Source organism: Ovis canadensis, chromosome 7 (assembly GCF_042477335.2).
Source record: "Ovis canadensis isolate MfBH-ARS-UI-01 breed Bighorn chromosome 7, ARS-UI_OviCan_v2, whole genome shotgun sequence".
Classification (NCBI taxonomy): domain Eukaryota; kingdom Metazoa; phylum Chordata; class Mammalia; order Artiodactyla; family Bovidae; genus Ovis; species Ovis canadensis.
In genome coordinates, this window is record NC_091251.1 from 5,318,152 (window position 1) to 5,335,040 (window position 16,889).

Genomic DNA, 16,889 nt, shown 5'->3' on the forward strand with positions numbered 1-16,889 from the left:
TCCAGGGTCGTGCCACCATTCCAAGAGACCCCATATGGTTCAGTCCATTACAGAGGAACCTGTTTTCCCTGCACTGCCTTGACGTTCAAGCCGAGGATCGACTCCCACCACGTGTGCACGTGGGACAGCCCTGTGGGAAAGCCTCGTGGGAAAGCCTCGTGGGAAAGACTCGAGGGAAAACCATAGATCCTTTGATCCACACGGCGGTCTGCGTGACACTGCTGCTACCGCTCTGGAGGAAAGCGGAAGTGCATGCCCGCATTCGAGACGAGGACTGACTCCCCTGGGGAGACTCCAGAAGTACCCCAAGATCAATGTCAGCACTGGAGAGGAATCCTCAGGTTCCGGCCCCGACTCCACACAAGGCCTTAGGCCCCGGCATCGACGGGAGAGCAATCCCCAGAGGCCCCCGAGGAACTCGCATGGGGACTGGCCTTTCCTGAGGCCACCAGAGCGGGTCCCTGAGGTCCCCGTCGTAAGTCGAGAGCACCTGCCGCAACTCGAGAAAATCCAGGAGGTTTTGCCCTCCAGGCGAGATGAGGCCCATTTCCGCTGAGGCTTCTCGAGGCTAATCACGTCTAACCACTGGAACTTCCAAAGGGTCCTTCACACCCTTGCTGCAACTCAAGCAGTTCCCCGACATACCCGTCTCCACTCGAGAGGAAGCACGTGGGGTCCTTCACATATCCAGGGGAGCCCCGTTTCTGCCTCCTACCTCGAGATGAGGGATCCTTTCCCTGTTTCGTAGGGAAAGAATTCCCGGCGTTCCCGTCGCATCTCAAGAGGAGGCGCTCTCCACAGGAAAGGCGAGAGGAACTCCAGGGTCGTGCCACCATTCCAGGAGTCCCCCAGATGTGTCAGTCCATTCCAGAGGAACCTGTTTTCCCTGCACTGCCTTTACGTTCAAGCCGAGGATCGACTCCCAGCACGTGTGCACGTGGGACAGCCCTGTGGGAAAGCCTCGTGGGAAAGCCTCGTGGGAAAGACTCGAGGGAAAACCATAGATCCTTTGATCCACGCAGCGGACTGCGTGACACTGCTGCTACCGCTCTGGAGGAAAGCGCAAGTGCATGCCCGCATTCGAGACGAGGACTGACTCCCCTGGGGAGACTCCAGAAGTACCCCAAGATCCATGTCAGCACTGGAGAGGAATCCTCAGGTTCCGGCCCCGACTCCACACAAGGTCTTAGGCCCCGGCATCGACGGGAGAGGAATCCCGAGAGGCACCCGAGGAACTCGCATGGGGACTGGCCTTTCCTGAGGCCACCAGAGCGGGTCCCTGAGGTCCCCGTCGTAAGTCGAGAGCACCTGCCGCAACTCGAGAAAATCCAGGAGGTTTTGCCCTCCAGGCGAGATGAGGCCCATTTCCGCTGAGGCTTCTCGAGGCTAATCACATCTAACCACTGGAACTTCCAAAGGGTCCTTCACACCCTTGCTGCAACTCAAGAAGTTCCCCGACATACACGTCTCCACTCGAGCGGAAGCACGAGGGTCCATAACACATCCAGGGGAGCCCCGTTTCCGCCTCCTAGCTCGAGATGAGGGATCCTTTACCTGTTTCGTAGGGAAACAATTCCCGGCATTCCCGTCGCATCTCAAGAGGAGGCGCTCTCCACAGGATAGCGAGAGGAACTCCAGGGTCGTGCCACCATTCCAGGAGTCCCCCAGATGTGTCAGTCCATTCCAGAGGAACCTGTTTTCCCTGCACTGCCTTGACGTTCAAGCCGAGGATCGACTCCACCACGTCTGCACGTGGGACAGCCCTGTGGGAAAGCCTCGTGGGAAAGACTCGAGGGAAAACCATAGATCCTTTGATCCACGCGGCGGACTGCGTGACACTGCTGCTACCGCTCTGGAGGAAAGCGCAAGTGCATGCCCGCATTCGAGACGAGGACTGACTCCCCTGGGGAGACTCCAGAAGTACCCCAAGATCCATGTCAGCACTGGAGAGGAATCCTCAGGTTCCGGCCCCGACTCCACACAAGGTCTTAGGCCCCGGCATCGACGGGAGAGGAATCCCGAGACGCCCCCGAGGAAGTCGCATGGGGACTGGCCTTTCCTGAGGCCACCAAAACGGGGCCCTGAGGTCCCCGTCGTAAGTCGAGAGCACCTGCCGCAACTCGAGAAAATCCAGGAGGTTTTGCCCTCCAGGCGAGATGAGGCCCATTTCCGCTGAGGCTTCTCGAGGCCAATCATATCTAACCACTGGAACTTCCAAAGGCTCCTTCACACCCTTGCTGCAACTCAAGAAGTTCCCCGACATACCCGTCTCCACTCGAGAGGAAGCACGTGGGGTCCCGCACACATCCAGGGGAGCCCCGTTTCCGCCTCCTAGCTCGAGATGAGGGATCCTTTCCCTGTTTCTTAGGGAAAGAATTCCCGGCGTTCCCGTCGCATCTCAAGAGGAGGCACTCTCCACAGGAAAGGCGAGAGGAACTCCAGGGCCGTGCCACCATTCCAAGAGTCCCCCAGATGTGTCAGTCCATTCCAGAGGAACCTGTTTTCCCTGCACTGCCTTGACGTTCAAGCCGAGGATAGACTCCCACCACGTGTGCACGTGGGACAGCCCTGTGGGAAAGCCTCGTGGGAATGCCTCGTGGGAAAGACTCGAGGGAAAACCATAGATCCTTTGATCCACGCGGCGGACTGCGTGACACTGCTGCTACCGCTCTGGAGGAAAGCGCAATGCATGCCCGCATTCGAGACGAGAACTGACTCCCCTGGGGAGACTCCAGAAGTACCCCAAGATCCATGTCAGCACTGGAGAGGAATCCTCAGGTTCCGGCCCCGACTCCACACAAGGTTTTAGGCCCCGGCATCGACGGGAGAGGAATCCCGAGAGGCCCCCGAGGAACTCGCATGGGGACTGGCCTTTCCTGAGGTCACCAGAGCGGGTCCCTGAGGTCCCCGTCGTAAGTCGAGAGCACCTGCCGCAACTCGAGAAAATCCAGGAGATTTTGCCCTCCAGGCGAGATGAGGCCCATTTCCGCTGAGGCTTCGCGAGGCTAATCACATCTAACCACTGGAACTTCCAAACGGTCCTTCACACCCTTGCTGCAACTCTAGAAGTTCCCCGACATACCCGTCTCCACTCGAGAGGAAGCACGAGGGTCCCGCACACATCCAGGGTAGCCCCGTTTCCGCCTCCCAGCTCGAGATGAGGGATCCTTTCCCTGTTTCGTAGGGAAAGAATTCCCGGCGTTCCCGTCGCATCTCAAGAGGAGGCGCTCCCACAGGAAAGGCGAGAGGAACTCCAGGGTCGTGCCACCATTCCAAGAGACCCCATATGGTTCAGTCCATTACAGAGGAACCTGTTTTCCCTGCACTGCCTTGACGTTCAAGCCGAGGATCGACTCCCACCACGTGTGCTCGTGAGACAGCCCTGTGGGAAAGCCTCGTGGGAAAGCCTCGTGGGAAAGACTCGAGGGAAAACCATAGATCCTTTGATCCACACGGCGGTCTGCGTGACACTGCTGCTACCGCTATGGAGGAAAGCGCAAGTGCATGCCCGCATTCGAGACGAGGACTGACTCCCCTGGGGAGACTCCAGAAGTACCCCAAGATCCATGTCAGCACTGGAGAGGAATCCTCAGGTTCCGGCCCCGACTCCACACAAGGCCTTAGGCCCCGGCATCGACGGGAGAGGAATCCCCAGAGGCCCCCGAGGAACTCGCATGGGGACTGGCCTTTCCTGAGGCCACCAGAGCGGGTCCCTGAGGTCCCCGTCGTAAGTCGAGAGCACCTGCCGCAACTCGAGAAAATCCAGGAGGTTTTGCCCTCCAGGCGAGATGAGGCCCATTTCCGCTGAGGCTTCTGGAGGCTAATCACGTCTAACCACTGGAACTTCCAAAGGGTCCTTCACACCCTTGCTGCAACTCAAGAAGTTCCCCGACATACCCGTCTCCACTCGAGAGGAAGCACGTGGGGTCCTGCACACATCCAGGGGAGCCCCGTTTCTGCCTCCTAGCTCGAGATGAGGGATCTTTCCCTGTTTCGTAGGGAAAGAATTCCCGGCGTTCCCGTCACATCTCAAGAGGAGGCGCTCTCCACAGGAAAGGCGAGAGGAACTCCAGGGTCGTGCCACCATTCCAGGAGTCCCCCAGATGTGTCAGTCCATTCCAGAGGAACCTGTTTTCCCTGCACTGCCTTGACGTTCAAGCCGAGGATCGACTCCCACCACGTGTGCACGTGGGACAGCCCTGTGGGAAAGCCTCGTGGGACAGCCTCATGGGAAAGACTCGAGGGAAAATCATAGATCATTTGATGCACGCGGCGGACTGCTTGACACTGCTGCTACCGCTCTGGAGGATAGCGCAAGTGCATGCCCGCATTCCAGACGAGGACTGACTCCCCTGTGGAGACTCCAGAAGTACCCCAAGATCCATGTCAGCACTGGAGAGGAATCCTCAGGTTCCGGCCCCGACTCCACACAAGGCCTTAGTCCCCGGCATCGACGGGAGAGGAATCCCCAGAGGCCCCCGAGGAACTCGCATGGGGACTGGCCTTTTCTGAGGCCACCAGAGCGGGTCCCTGAGGTCCCCGTTGTAAGTCGAGAGCACCTGCCGCAACTCGAGAAAATCCAGGAGGTTTTGCCCTCCAGGCGAGATGAGGCCCATTTCCGCTGAGGCTTCTCGAGGCTAATCACGTCTAACCACTGGAACTTCCAAAGGGTCCTTCACACCCTTGCTGCAACTCAAGAAGTTCCCCGACATACCCGTCTCCACTCGAGAGGAAGCACGTGGGGTCCTGCACACATCCAGGGGAGCCCCGTTTCTGCCTCCTAGCTCGAGATGAGGGATCCTTTCCCTGTTTCGTAGGGAAAGAATTCCCGACGTTCCCGTCGCATCTCAAGAGGAGGCGCTCTCCACAGGAAAGGCGAGAGGAACTCCAGGGTCGTGCCACCATTCCAGGAGTCCCCCAGATGTGTCAGTCCATTCCAGAGGAACCTGTTTTCCCTGCACTGCCTTGACGTTCAAGCCGAGGATCGACTCCCAGCTCGTGTGCACGTGGGAAAGCCCTGTGGGAAAGCCTCGTGGGAAAGCCTCGTGGGAAAGACTCGAGGGAAAACCATATATCATTTGATGCACGCGGCGGACTGCTTGACACTGCTGCTACCGCTCTGGAGGATAGCGCAAGTGCATGCCCGCATTCCAGACGAGGACTGACTCCCCTGGGGAGACTCCAGAAGTACCCCAAGATCCATGTCAGCACTGGAGAGGAATCCTCAGGTTCCAGCCCCGACTCCACACAAGGTCTTCGGCCCCGGCATCGACGGGAGAGGAATCCCGAGAGGCCCCCGAGGAAGTCGCATGGGGACTGGCCTTTCCTGAGGCCACCAGAGCGAGTCCCTGAGGTCCCCGTCGTAAGTCGAGAGCACCTGCCGCAACTCGAGAAAATCCAGGAGGTTTTGCCCTCCAGGCGAGATGAGGCCCATTTCCGCTGAGGCTTCTCGAGGCCAATCACATCTAAACACTGGAACTTCCAAAGGGTCCTTCACACCCTTGCTGCAACTCAAGAAGTTCCCCGACATACCCGTCTGCACTCGAGAGGAAGCACGTGGTGTCCCGCACACATCCAGGGGAGCCCCGTTTCCGCCTCCTAGCTCGAGATGAGGGATCCTTTCCCTGTTTCGTAGGGAAAGAATTCCCGGCGTTCCCGTCGCATCTCAAGAGGAGGCGCTCTCCACAGGAAAGGCGAGAGGAACTCCAGGGTCGTGCCACCATTCCAAGAGTCCCCCAGATGTGTCAGTCCATTCCAGAGGAACCTGTTTTCCCTGCACTGCCTTGACGTTCAAGCCGAGGATCGACTCCCACCACTTGTGCACGTGGGACAGCCCTGTGGGAAAGCCTCGTGGGAAAGCCTCGTGGGAAAGACTTTAGGGAAAACCATAGATCCTTTGCTCCATGCAGCGGACTGCGTGACACTGCTGCTACCGCTGTGGAGGAAAGCGCAAGTGCATGCCCGCATTCGAGATGAGGACTGACTCTCCTGGGGAGACTCCAGAAGTACCCCAAGATCCATGTCAGCACTGGAGAGGAATCCTCAGGTTCCAGCCCCGACTCCACACAAGGTCTTAGGCCCCGGCATCGACGGGAGAGGAATCCCGAGAGGCCCCCGAGGAAGTCGCATGGGGACTGGCCTTTCCTGAGGCCACCAATTGGGGCCCTGAGGTCCCCGTCGTAAGTCGAGAGCACCTGCCGCAACTCGAGAAAATCCAGGAGGTTTTGCCCTCCAGGCGAGATGAGGCCCATTTCCGCTGAGGCTTCTCGAGGCCAATCATATCTAACCACTGGAACTTCCAAAGGCTCCTTCACACCCTTGCTGCAACTCAAGAAGTTCCCCGACATACCCGTCTCCACTCGAGAGGAAGCACGTGGGGTCCCGCACACATCCAGGGGAGCCCCGTTTCCGCCTCCTAGCTCGAGATGAGGGATCCTTTCCCTGTTTCGTAGGGAAAGAATTCCCGGCGTTCCCGTCGCATCTCAAGAGGAGGCACTCTCCACAGGAAAGGCGAGAGGAACTCCAGGGCCGTGCCACCATTCCAAGAGTCCCCCAGATGTGTCAGTCCATTCCAGAGGAACCTGTTTTCCCTGCACTGCCTTGACGTTCAAGCCGAGGATCGACTCCCACCACGTGTGCACGTGGGACAGCCCTGTGGTAAAGCCTCGTGGGAATGCCTCGTGGGAAAGACTCGAGGGAAAACCATAGATCCTTTGATCCACGCGGCGGACTGCGTGACACTGCTGCTACCGCTCTGGAGGAAAGCGCAATGCATGCCCGCATTCGAGACGAGAACTGACTCCCCTGGGGAGACTCCAGAAGTACCCCAAGATCCATGTCAGCACTGGAGAGGAATCCTCAGGTTCCGGCCCCGACTCCACACAAGGTCTTAGGCCCCGGCATCGACGGGAGAGGAATCCCCAGACGCCCCCGAGGAACTCGCATGGGGACTTTCCTTTCCTGAGGCCACCAGAGAGGGTCCCTGAGGTCCCCGTCGTAAGTCGAGAGCACCTGTCGCAACTCGAGAAAATCCAGGAGGTTTTGCCCTCCAGGCGAGATGAGGCCCATTTCCGCTGAGGCTTCTCGAGGCCAATCATGTCTAACCACTGGAACTTCCAAAGGCTCCTTCACACCCTTGCTGCAACTCAAGAAGTTCCCCGACATACCCGTCTCCACTCGAGAGGAAGCACGTGGGGTCCCGGCACATCCAGGGGAGCCCCGTTTCCGCCTCCTAGCTCGAGATGAGGGATCCTTTCCCTCTTTCGTAGGGAAAGAATTCCCGGCGTTCCCGTCGCATCTCAAGAGGAGGCGCTCTCCACAGGAAAGGCGAGAGGAACTCCAGGGCCGTGCCAACATTCCTAGAGTCCCCCAGATGTGTCAGTCCATTCCAGAGGAACCTGTTTTCCCTGCACTGCCTTGACGTTCAAGCCGAGGATCGACTCCCACCACGTGTGCACGTGGGACAGCCCTGTGGGAAAGCCTCGTGGGAAAGCCTCGTGGGAAAGACTCGAGGGAAAAACATAGATCCTTTGATCCACGCGGCGGACTGCGTGACACTGCTGCTACCGCTCTGGAGGAAAGCGCAAGTGCATGCCCGCATTCGAGACGAGGACTGACTCCCCTGGGGAGACTCCAGAAGTACCCCAAGATCCATGTCAGCACTGGAGAGGAATCCTCAGGTTCCGGCCCCGACTCCACACAAGGTCTTAGGCCCCGGCATCGACGGGAGAGGAATCCCGAGAGGCCCCCGAGGAACTCGCATGGGGACTGGCCTTTCCTGAGGCCACCAGAGCGGGTCCCTGAGGTCCCCGTCGTAAGTCGAGAGCACCTGCCGCAACTCGAGAAAATCCAGGAGGTTTTGCCCTCCAGGCGAGATGAGGCCCATATCCGCTGAGGCTTCTCGAGGCCAATCACATCTAACCACTGGAACTTCCAAAGGGTCCTTCACACCATTGCTGCAACTCAAGAAGTTCCCCGACAAACCCGTCTCCACTCGAGAGGAAGCACGTGGTGTCCCGCACACATCCAGGGGAGCCCCGTTTCCGCCTCCTAGCTCGAGGACAGGGATCCTTTCCCTGTTTCGTAGGGAAAGAATTCCCGGCGTTCCCGTCGCATCTCAAGAGGAGGCGCTCTCCACAGGAAAGGCGAGAGGAACTCCAGGATCTTGCCACCATTCCAAGAGTCCCCCAGATGTGTCAGTCCATTCCAGAGGAACCTGTTTTCCCTGCACTGCCTTGACGTTCAAGCCGAGGATCGACTCCCACCACGTGTGCACGTGGGACAGCCCTGTGGGAAAGCCTCGTGGGAAAGACTCGTGGGAAAGACTCGAGGGAAAACCATAGATCCTTTGATCGACGCGGAGGACTGCGTGACACTGCTGCTACCGCTCTGGAGGAAAGCGCAAGTGCAAGCCCGCATTCGAGAGGAGGACTGACTCCCCTGGGGAGACTCCAGAAGAACCCCAAGATCCATGTCAGCACTGGAGAGGAATCCTCAGGTTCCGGCCCCGACTCCACACCAGGTCTTAGGCCCCGGCATCGACGGGAGAGGAATCCCGAGAGGCCCCCGAGGAACTCGCATGGGGACTGGCCTTTCCTGAGGCCACCAGAGCGTTTCCCTGAAGTCCCCATCGTAAGTCGAGAGCACCTGCCGCAACTCGAGAAAATCCAGGAGCTTTTGCCCTCCAGGCGAGATGAGGCCCATTTCCGCTGAGGCTTCTCGAGGCCAATCACATCTAACCACTGGAACTTCCAAAGGGTCCTTCACACCATTGCTGCAACTCAAGAAGTTCCCCGACATACCCGTCTCCACTCGAGAGGAAGCACGTGGGGTCCTGCACACATCCAGGGGAGCCCCGTTTCCGCCTCCTAACTCGAGATGAGGGATCCTTTCCCTGTTTCATAGGGAAAGAATTCCCGGCGTTCCCGTCGCATCTCAAGAGGAGGCGCTCTCCACAGGAAAGGCGAGAGGAACTCCAGGGTCGTGACACCATTCCAAGAGTCCCCCAGATGTGTCAGTCCATTCCAGAGGAACCTGTTTTCCCTGCACTGCCTTGACGTTCAAGCCGAGGATCGACTCCCACCACGTGTGCACGTGGGACAGCCCTGTGGGAAAGCCTCGTGGGAAAGCCTCGTGGGAAAGACTCGAGGGAGAACCATAGATCCTTTGATCCACGCGGCGGACTGCGTGACACTGCTGCTACCGCTCTGGAGGAACGCGCAAGTGCATGGCCGCATTCGAGACAAGGACTGACTCCCCTGGTGAGACTCCAGAAGTACCCCAAGATCCATGTCAGCACTGGTGAGGAATCCTCAGGTTCCGGCCCCGACTCCACACAAGGTCTTAGGCCCCGGCATCGACGGGAGAGGAATCCCGAGACGCCCCCGAGGAACTCGCATGGGGACTGGCCATTCCTGAGGCCACCAGAGCGGGTCCCTGAGGTCCCCGTCGTAAGTCGAGAGCACCTGCCGCAACTCGAGAAAATCCAGGAGGTTTTGCCCTCCAGGCGAGATGAGGCCCATTTCCGCTGAGGCTTCTCGAGGCTAATCATATCTATCCACTGGAACTTCCAAAGGGTCCTTCACACCCTTGCTGCAACTCAAGAAGTTCCCCGACATACCCGTCTCCACTCGAGAGGAAGCACGTGGGTCCCGCACACATCCAGGGGAGCCCCGTTTCCGCCTCCTAGCTCGAGATGAGGGATCCTTTCCCTGTTTCGTAGGGAAAGAATTCCCGGCGTTCCCATCGCATCTCAAGAGGAGGCCCTCTCCACAGGAAAGGCGAGAGGAACTCCAGGGTCGTGCCACCATTCCAAGAGTCCCCCAGATGTGTCAGTCCATTCCAGAGGAACCTGTTTTCCCTGCACTGCCTTGACGTTCAAGCCGAGGATCGACTCCCACCACGTGTGCACGTGGGACAGCCCTGTGGGAAAGCCTCGTGGGAAAGCCTCGTGGGAAAGACTCGAGGGAAAACCATAGATCCTTTGATCCACGCGGCGGACTGCGTGACACTGCTGCTACCGCTCTGGAGGAAAGCCAAGTGCATGCCCGCATTCGAGACGAGGACTGACTCCCCTGGGGAGACTCCAGAAGTACCCCAAGATCCATGTCAACACTGGAGAGGAATCCTCAGGTTCCGGCCCCGACTCCACACAAGGTCTTAGGCCCCGGCATCGACGGGAGAGGAATCCCGAGAGGCCCCCGAGGAACTCGCATGGGGACTGGCCTTTCCTGAGGCCACCAGAGCGGGTCCCTGAGGTCCCCGTCGTAAGTCGAGAGCACCTGCCGCAACTCGAGAAAATCCAGGAGGTTTTGCCCTCCAGGCGAGATGAGGCCCATTTCCGCTGAGGCTTCTCGAGGCCAATCACATCTAACCACTGGAACTTCCAAAGGGTCCTTCACACCATTGCTGCAACTCAAGAAGTTCCCCGACATACCCGTCTCCACTCGAGAGGAAGGACGTGGGGTCCCGCACACATCCAGGGGAGCTCCGTTTCCGCCTCCTAGCTCGAGATGAGGGATCCTTTCCCTGTTTCGTAGGGAAAGAATTCCCGGCGTTCCCGTCGCATCTCAAGAGGAGGCGCTCTCCACAGGAAAGGCGAGAGGAACTCCAGTGTCGTGACACCATTCCAAGAGTCCCCCAGATGTGTCAGTCCATTCCAGAGGAACCTGTTTTCCCTGCACTGCCTTGACGTTCAAGCCGAGGATCTACTCCCAACACGTGTGCACGTGGGACAGCCCTGTGGGAAAGCCTCGTGGGAAAGCCTCGTGGGAAAGACTCGAGGGAGAACCATAGATCCTTTGATCCACGCGGCGGACTGCGTGACACTGCTGCTACCGCTCTGGAGGAAAGCCAAGTGCATGCCCGCATTCGAGACGAGGACTGACTCCCCTGGGGAGACTCCAGAAGTACCCCAAGATCCATGTCAACACTGGAGAGGAATCCTCAGGTTCCGGCCCCGACTCCACACAAGGTCTTAGGCCCCGGCATCGACGGGAGAGGAATCCCGAGACGCCCCCGAGGAACTCGCATGGGGACTGGCCTTTCCTGAGGCCACCAGAGCGGGTCCCTGAGGTCCCCGTCGTAAGTCGAGAGCACCTGCCGCAACTCGAGAAAATCCAGGAGGTTTTGCCCTCCAGGCGAGATGAGGCCCATTTCCGCTGAGGCTTCTCGAGGCCAATCACGTCTAACCACTGGAACTTCCAAAGGGTCCTTCACACCCTTGCTGCAACTCAAGAGGTTCCCCGACATACCCGTCTCCACTCGAGAGGAAGCACGTGGGGTCCCGCACACATCCAGGGGAGTCCTGTTTCCGCCTCCTAGCTCGAGATGAGGGATCCTTTCCCTGTTTCGTAGGGAAAGAATTCCCGGCGTTCCCGTCGCATCTCAAGAGGAGGCGCTCTCCACAGGAAAGGCGAGAGGAACTCCAGGGTCGTGACACCATTCCAAGAGTCCCCCAGATGTGTCAGTCCATTCCAGAGGAACCTGTTTTCCCTGCACTGCCTTGACGTTCAAGCCGAGGATCGACTCCCACCACGTGTGCACGTGGGACAGCCCTGTGGGAAAGCCTCGTGGGAAAGCCTCGTGGGAAAGACTCGAGGGAAAATCATAGATCCTTTGATCCACGCGGCGGACTGCGTGACACTGCTGCTACCGCTCTGGAGGAAAGCGCAAGTGCATGCCCGCATTCGAGACGAGGACTGACTCCCCTGGGGAGACTCCAGAAGTACCCCAAGATCCATGTCAGCACTGGAGAGGATTCCTCAGGTTCCGGCCCCGACTCCACACAAGGTTTTAGGCCCCGGCATCGACGGGAGATGAATCCCGAGAGGCCCCCGATGAAATCTCATGGGGACTGGCCTTTCCTGAGGCCACCAGAGCGGGTCCCTGAGGTCCCCATCATAAGTCGAGAGCACCTGCTGCAACTCGAGAAAATCCAGGAGGTTTTGCCCTCCAGGCGAGATGAGGCCCATTTCCGCTGAGGCTTCTCGAGGCCAATCACATCTAACCACTCGACCTTCCAAAGGGTCCTTCACACCCTTGCTGCAACTCAAGAAGTTCCCCGACATACCCGTTTGCACTCGAGAGGAAGCACGTGGTGTCCCGCAAACATCCAGGGGAGCCCCGTTTCCGCCTCCTAACTCGAGATGAGGGATCCTTTCCCTGTTTCGTAGGGAAAGAATTCCCGGCGTTCCCGTCGCATCTCAAGAGGAGGCGCTCTCCACAGGAAAGGCGAGAGGAACTCCAGGGTCGTGACACCATTCCAAGAGTCCCCCAGATGTGTCAGTCCATTCCAGAGGAACCTGTTTTCCCTGCACTGCCTTGACGTTCAAGCCGAGGATCGACTCCCACCACGTGTGCACGTGGGACAGCCCTGTGGGAAAGCCTCGTGGGAAAGCCTCGTGGGAAAGACTCGAGGGAAAACCATAGATCCTTTGATCCACGCGGCGGACTGCGTGACACTGCTGCTACCGCTCTGGAGGAACGCACAAGTGCATGGCCGCATTCGAGACAAGGACTGACTCCCCTGGTGAGACTCCAGAAGTACCCCAAGATCCATGTCAGCACTGGAGAGGAATCCTCAGGTTCCGGCCCCGACTCCACACAAGGTCTTAGGCCCCGGCATCGACGGGAGAGGAATCCCGAGAGGCCCCCGAGGAACTCGCATGGGGACTGGCCTTTCCTGAGGCCACCAGAGCGGGTCCCTGAGGTCCCCGTCGTAAGTCGAGAGCACCTACCGCAACTCGAGAAAATCCAGGAGGTTTTGCCCTCCAGGCGAGATGAGGCCCATTTCCTCTGAGGCTTCTCGAGGCCAATCACATCTAACCACTGGAACTTCCAAAGGGTCCTTCACACCATTGCTGCAACTCAAGAAGTTCCCCGACATACCCGTCTCCACTCGAGAGGAAGCACGTGGGTTCCCGCACACATCCAGGGGGGCCCCATTTCCGCCTCCTAACTCGAGATGAGGGATCCTTTCCCTGTTTCCTAGGGAAAGAATTCCCGGCGTTCCCGTCGCATCTCAAGAGGAGGCGCTCTCCACAGGAGAGGCGAGAGGAACTCCAGGGTCGTGACACCATTCCAAGAGTCCCCCAGATGTGTCAGTATATTCCAGAGGAACCTGTTTTCCCTGCACTGCCTTGACGTTCAAGCCGAGGATCGACTCCCACCACGTGTGCACGTGGGACAGCCCTGTGGGTAAGAATCGTGGGAAAGCCTCGTGGGAAAGACTCGAGGGAAAACCATAGATCCTTTGATCCACGCGGCGGACTGCGTGACACTGCTGCTACCGCTCTGGAGGAAAGCCAAGTGCATGCCCGCATTCGAGACGAGGACTGACTCCCCTGGGGAGACTCCAGAAGTACCCCAAGATCCATGTCAACACTGGAGAGGAATCCTCAGGTTCCGGCCCCGACTCCACACAAGGTCTTAGGCCCCGGCATCGACGGGAGAGGAATCCCGAGACGCCCCCGAGGAACTCGCATGGGGACTGGCCTTTCCTGAGGCCACCAGAGCGGGTCCCTGAGGTCCCCGTCGTAAGTCGAGAGCACCTGCCACAACTCGAGAAAATCCAGGAGGTTTTGCCCTCCAGGCGAGATGAGGCGCATTTCCCCTGAGGCTTCTAGAGGCCAATCACGTCTAACCACTGGAACTTCCAAAGGGTCCTTCACACCCTTGCTGCAACTCAAGAAGTTCCCCGACATACCCGTCTCCACTCGAGAGGAAGCACGTGGGGTCCCGCACACATCCAGGGGAGCCCCGTTTCTGCCTCCTAGATCGAGATGAGGGATCCTTTCCCTGTTTCGTAGGGAAAGAATTCCCGGCGTTCCCGTCGCATCTCAAGAGGAGGCACTCTCCACAGGAAAGGCGAGAGGAACTCCAGGGTCGTGCCACCATTCCAAGAGTCCCCCAGCTGTGTCAGTCCATTCCAGAGGAACCTGTTTTCCCTGCACTGCCTTGACGTTCAAGCCGAGGATCGACTCCCACCACGTGTGCACCTGGGACAGCCCTGTGGGAAAGCCTCGTGGGAAAGCCTCGTGGGAAAGACTCGAGGGAAAACCATAGATCCTTTGATTCATGCGGCGGACTGCGTGACACTGCTGCTACCGCTCTGGAGGAACGCGCAAGTGCATGCCCGCATTAGAGACGAGGACTGACTCCCCTGGGGAGACTCCAGAAGTACCCCAAGATCCATGTCAGCACAGGAGAGGAATCCTCAGGTACCGGCCCCGACTCCACACAAGGTCTTAGGCCCCGGCATCGACGGGAGAGGAATCCCGAGAGGCCCCCGAGGAACTCGCATGGGGACTGGCCTTTCCTGAGGCCACCAGAGCGGGTTCCTGAGGTCCCCGTCGTAAGTCGAGAGCACCTGCCGCAACTCGAGAATATCCAGGAGGTTTTGCCCTCCAGGCGACATGAGGCCCATTTCCGCTGAGGCTTCTCGAGGCTAATCACATCTAACCACTGGAACTTCCAAGGGGTCCTTCACACCTTTGCTGCAACTCAAGAAGTTCCCCGACATACCCGTCTCCACACGAGAGGAAGTACGTGGGGTCACGCACACATCCAGGGGAGACCCGTTTCCGCCTGCTAGCTCGAGATGAGGGATCCTTTCCCTGTTTCGTAGGGAAAGAAATCCCGGCGTTCCCGTCGCATCTCAAGAGGAGGCGCTCTCCACAGGAAAGGCGAGAGGAACTCCAGGGTCGTGCCACCATTCCAAGAGTCCCCCAGATGTGTCAGTCCATTCCAGAGGAACCTGTTTTCCCTGCACTGCCTTGACGTTCAAGCCGAGGATCGACTCCCACCACGTGTGCACGTGGGACAGCCCTGTGGGAAAGCCTCGTGGGAAAGCCTCGTGGGAAAGACTCGAGGGAAAACCATGGATCCTTTTATCCACGCGGCGGACTGCGTGACACTGCTGCTACCGCTCTGGAGTAAAGCGCAAGTGCATGCTCGCATTCGAGTCGAGGACTGACTATCCTGGGGAGACTCCAGAAGTACCCCAAGATCCATGTCAGCACTGGAGAGGAATCCTCAGGTTCCGGCCCCGACTCCACACAAGGTCTTAGGCCCCGGCATCGACGGGAGAGGAATCCCGAGAGGCCCCCGAGGAACTCGCATGGGGACTGGCCTTTCCTGAGGCCACCAGAGCGGGTCTCTGAGGTCCCCGTCGTAAGTCGAGAGCACCTGCCGCAACTCGAGAAAATCCAGGAGGTTTTGCCCTCCAGGCGAGATGAGGCCCATTTTCGCTGAGGCTTCTCGAGGCTAATCACGTCTAACCACTGGAACTTCCAAAGGGTCCTTCACACCCTTGCTGCAACTCCAGAAGTTCCCCGAGATACCCATCTCCACTCGAGTGGAAGCACGTGGGTCCCGCACACATCCAGGGGAGCCCCGTTTCCGCCTCCTAGCTCGAGATGAGGGATCCTTTCCCTGTTTCATAGGGAAAGAATTCCCGGCGTTCCCGTCGCAACTCAAGAGGAGGCGCTCTCCACAGGAAAGGCGAGAGGAACTCCATGGTCGTGCCACCATTCCAAGAGTCCCCCAGATGTGTCAGTCCATTCCAGAGGAACCTGTTTTCCCTGCACTGCTTTGACGTTCAAGCCGAGGATCGACTCCCACCACGTGTGCACGTGGGACAGCCCTGTGGGAAAGCCTCGTGGGAAAGCCTCGTGGGAAAGACTCGAGGGAAAACCATAGATCCTTTGATCCACGCGGCGGACTGCGTGACACTGCTGCTACCGCTCTGGAGGAAAGCGCAAGTGCATGCCTGCATTCGAGACGAGGACTGACTCCCCTGGGGAGACTCCAGAAGTACCCCAAGATCCATGTCAGCACTGGAGAGGAATCCTCAGGTTCCAGCCCCGACTCCACACAAGGTCTTAGGCCACGGCATCGACGGAAGAGGAATCTCAAGAGGCCCCCGAGGAAATAGCACGGGGACTGGCCTTTCCTGAGGCCACCAGTGCGGGTCCCTGAGGTCCCCGTCGTAAGTCGAGAGCACCTGCCGCAACTCGAGAAAATCCAGGAAGTTTTGCCCTCCAGGCGAGATGAGGCCCATTTCCGCTGAGGCTTCTCGAGGCTAATCACGTCTAACCACTGGAAATTCCAAAGGGTCCTTCACACCCTTGCTGCAACTCAAGAAGTTCCCCGACATACCCATCTCCACTCGAGAGGAAGCACGTGGGTCCCGCACACATCCAGGGGAGCCCCGTTTCCGCCTCCTAGCTCGAGATGAGGGATCCTTTCCCTGTTTCGTAGGGAAAGAATTCCCGGCGTTCCCGTCGCATCTCAAGAGGAGGCGCTCTCCACAGGAAAGGCGAGAGGAACTCCAGGGTCGTGCCACCATTCCAAGAGTCCCCCAGATGTGTCAGTCCATTGCAGAGGAACCTGTTTTCCCTGCACTGCCTTGACGTTCAAGCCGAGGATCGACTCCCACCACGTGTGCACGTGGGACAGCCCTGTGGGAAAGCCTCTTGGGAAAGCCTCGTGGGAAAGACTCGAGGGAAAACCATAGATCCTTTGATCCACGCGGCGGACTGCGTGACACTGCTGCTACCACTCTGGAGGAAAGCGCAAGTGCATGCTCGCATTCGAGACGAGGACTGACTCCCCTGGGGAGACTCCAGAAGTACCCCAAGATCCATGTCAGCACTGGAGAGGAATCCTCAGGTTCCGGCCCCGACTCCACACAAGGTCTTAGGCCCCGGCATCGACGGGAGAGGAATCCCGAGAGGCCCCCGAGGAACTCGCATGGGGACTGGCCTTTCCTGAGGCCACCAGAGCGGGTCCCTGAGGTCCCCGTCGTAAGTCGAGAGCACCTGCCGCAACTCGAGAAAATCCAGGAGGTTTTGCCCTCCAGGCGAGATGAGGCCCATTTCCGCTGAGGC